Genomic DNA, 4,093 nt, shown 5'->3' with positions numbered 1-4,093 from the left:
GGACAATCTAGCAGGAGCCTTAGCTGCTGTCTGTAAGCTAGACTGTCTATCAATTTCTTCTTCATGAATGGAATTGCAGGTTATAAAAAATAAAAAATAAACAAAAAAATGAACTGACTCTTTGGCTAACTAGGAAAATCAAAGTTTTTTTATTTTTATTTTTTATATTAAACTTCTAAGAAGCAAACATAAACATGTTATAATTGTAAATGTTTCATAACAACCTAGTTATCTATCTATTTGAAACCTTGGAATTTATTATTGTTCAGTTACATGACATGACAAAAATTTATTAAACAATTTTAAAATTTGATTATACAATTTTAAAGTCATCTAATGATTATACAATAAATCAGAATGTTAATAGTTAAGGGAACTATTTTATCATTGCTAAAGAAGATGTAATATTTCCACCTTGGTATTTTGTCCATTCTGCCATTACAAGGAAAATGTATGAACTGAATTTTCATATCTTATGATCAAACCACTGTAAGGATGACTGACTTTGAAGTGAATCAAAAAGTGAAGTTTGGAGTAAACAGATGATGGTGGCGGGATGTGAGAGGGTAGGTGATGGCGGCAAAAAGGGTAACAGCTTGAGGAGGCGGGATGTGAGAGGGTAGATAATGGCGGCGAAAAGGGTAACAGCTTGAGGATGAGGAAGGCGAGTGGGTAAAGTAATTTTTTAAATTAATTTTGATTGAAAGAATTGTTTCTTTTTTTTTTTCTTTTTTTCTTTTTTTAAAAAAAGGTAAACCAGTTAAACTGTAATTAAGTTCACATCAAAGGTTAAAATTAGGTAGATAAAGTAAATAAAAAAGAAAGTATGTAGCTTAAAAACAGAATCAAACTCTAGCAAGCATTTGCAAATGCAAAAATTAATTAACTCGAATGCCATCCTTGAATTTTGATTTAAATGTGAATTAAATCCTTTAAAAAAAGAAGGCATTATGAAATGCTCATGCAGTAAAAATTTTAATGTTGGATCAACAATGTAAGAGTATAAGAAAAAACATCGGATGCAAAATTACGTTGCTATTCACATATTACTGGATCAACAATGTAAGAGTATAAGAAATATTAGCTAGCTAACATGTGAGTTGAGAACTAAAATATAAACGTCAGTTAACAAGTATCACCAAAAACAGAAACTAAAGTCCAAGGCTACTGCTCATTCTATTGAGAAATTTATAAAAATCACCTATTGAATGTAATTACAGTTGCCATCATGGCGATATCAACAAATTTCATATTCAAAATTAGTGGTTTAACCAACAATCATATTATTTGACTAACCTCAAAACAAAATACAGTACATTAACCTTTCATACCACACTGGTATCCAAACCACCTACATATTTTCACAATTAAGCTACACCATCTTCTCTAAAGAAAATCCAGATTGAAGTGAAAAACTCATGTATCTGCCTCTACGTAGTTTTCTAAAAGTCGTTTCGAGGTAATTATATGTTTGAGTAGTTGGACCAATAGTTGGCATGATCGTCCATTTTATAAATTCCCACCATGGGGCTGCAAAAAAGAACGAGTGAAGAACGGGGCTTTCTGTTTTGACAGTAACCTTCCTCAAGATAATTGGCAGACAAAATATCCGGCTACCAGTAATTGCCACAAATCCTAAGGTTCTTGAAAACCCTAATTTTGGCTCCTAGAGGAATCTTCATAAGCCCAAAAACAACCACAAGCTTCTCACTATGAGTTACAAGACAGAATCCTTATGCTCATACACCATATTGTGCAGCACATACTTTGGTAAGGACACACCCAAATTTTCTCATTTCAAATACCAATTGCTCAATATAATTATGCACAGTATCAGCAACCAAGAACACATGATCCTTGCTTTAAACGTCAATCCATCTACAACCAGGCTCTTTCTTAATCCCCCAGTCCCCCATTAATTTCCACACCTTAGCTGCATCAATCAACCTGCCTGTAATGGCATATATGTTTGACAAAAGTACATAGTTCCTATCACGCTGTGGCATTAGTTCAAAAAGTCGTTTAGCAGCTTGAATCCCCAAATCCATGTTCCCATACATCCAGCAACCAGCAAGAAGAGCCTTCCAAATTGGTGCACCTGGCTCAAAAGGCATTGATTCAATCACATCAATTGCCTCTGAAAACTTCCCAGCTCAAACCAACAAATCAAGAGCATAATGATCTTCACCCAGGACTATATCGTAACAAACATTCATTGAATTGAAATAACAATGTCCTTTGACTGAACCAGCATGGCTAGAAGCAGAGAGAATTATGAGAAAAGTTATCAGATCGGGTACTATATCTTCCATCAACATCTGTTCAAAAAAAGTACCATTGCTTGCAGACCATATCCATGTTGCCCTAAAGCTGCAATCATGGCATTCCAAGGTACTCAATCCAAATAAGGCATTGTAAGGAACACATAATTTGTAGCCTCAACAATGTCACATCTCACATACATTGTGATAATTGCATTTCCAGCTGAGAGGCTTGTATCATGCCCTAGCTGAACTAGTTGCGCATGGAGTTGACGTCTGTTGAAAAAAAAAACATATACTTTACTAGAAGTCATGTAGACACATACCTTTGGTGGAACAGATCACCAAATTGCCGGATCTTTCTCTTTGCTTGCTTTACGAACTCCTCACGATCTCCTTTGTGGAACACCTCAAAGTCGTAGGAAAGGCTACTAGAGTCTCTCCTAATTTCCACGCTCCAAATTCTAAGGAACAGTAGATGATGTCCCAGAGAGATGGCTTATTTTGAGAGAGCACTCAAAACTATACGTATATTCACTCACTGTGTCTAACCTATATCTGACTGATGTAGGAGTATATAAATACTAGTAGAGATTCACTTACTATCAGATATATGTGATCCCTAAAAGATCTCATCTTTTAGGTTTCAAATTACTCCACCACTGATATTGATCATAGACGATCACCCTAGCGCTTGAGTAGCGAGCAGGATGAGACATAGTGATCACTTCATTTTTCTATAAATCAATTAAGTGATCATCTTGACGCTTAGAGAGGCGTGCAAGATAATATAATGAATGTTGCCTTAGCTAGGCTAAGATGAGACTTATGGGAGTCGCACTTGAAGTGTATCCACAACTTCATGAAGCCTGAATAAAGCCAAATGTGAGATCTTGGACAGGAACTTGATGTGTAACTGTGCTAAGAAACTCAGTTGGTGCTTTTATGGCAATTGGACTAAGATTTGTACGGTGTTTGAGTGTGACAAGCCCAGTTGAGTGGGAGCTCCACCGTAGCATACAAATTATACTGTATGTGCCATAGCCGACCAATTAAGGGAGTGATTGGATAGATCCCTACTCCGTCACTATGTGAGCCCTATTAGACCATTATATGGTCCATTCTGTGCTCTTTTTTTTTTCGACCTAGAACTATGTCATGAAGTGAATGTTTGATGTCGCTCCTTTAGCATGTCATCTCAGGGCCATGATATATACGGTCTCGCAGAGCATGTCTAGGAAAGCGGTCAAGTGTGAATGAATTGACATGAGTGTCTGGGGAAGATTATTTAGAACACACCATTTATTTTATGGCTCATAGCCCGGGCGATTATGAGGAATTTGTTTTTCAACATAATCATGAGCATATCATATGGTATAGGATCAAGTTTTGCTTTGAGTTTTGAACTCATGAGGGATTAAAGAAACTTGATCAGGTGTGATCAAATAATCTAGGGCATAGACGAGATACTATGAGTGATGTACTATGTTAGTTTAGATGGTGACTTAATATAGTACTCCTACCCTACACCTTCTCGTCAGGTCGCACACTCCATTTTTCTGTATAAAGAGAGGATTGGACAAGAGATTGAGAAGAGCCAGTTTTAACTGTAGTACCTAGTGTGGACGAGTGGGAGATGTTAGAAATTGGGCTGGTTTTGATCCAACCCATAAACCATGGCCCATGGATCGTCCACATGAATTATCTGATAAGTAAGTTTAAATTTAAACTAACTGATATTGGTATGAGTTATCAATATTAGTAGTGGGATAATTTAAACTTAATAGATATTGATATGGGTTATCAATATCAGTGGTGGAGTAATTTGAAAC

Source organism: Quercus suber, unplaced genomic scaffold (assembly GCF_002906115.3).
Source record: "Quercus suber isolate HL8 unplaced genomic scaffold, Cork oak 2.0 scaffold_80, whole genome shotgun sequence".
NCBI lineage: Eukaryota > Viridiplantae > Streptophyta > Magnoliopsida > Fagales > Fagaceae > Quercus > Quercus suber.
The sequence above is the reverse complement of the archived record's forward strand: the minus strand, read 5'-3'. Positions refer to the sequence as shown.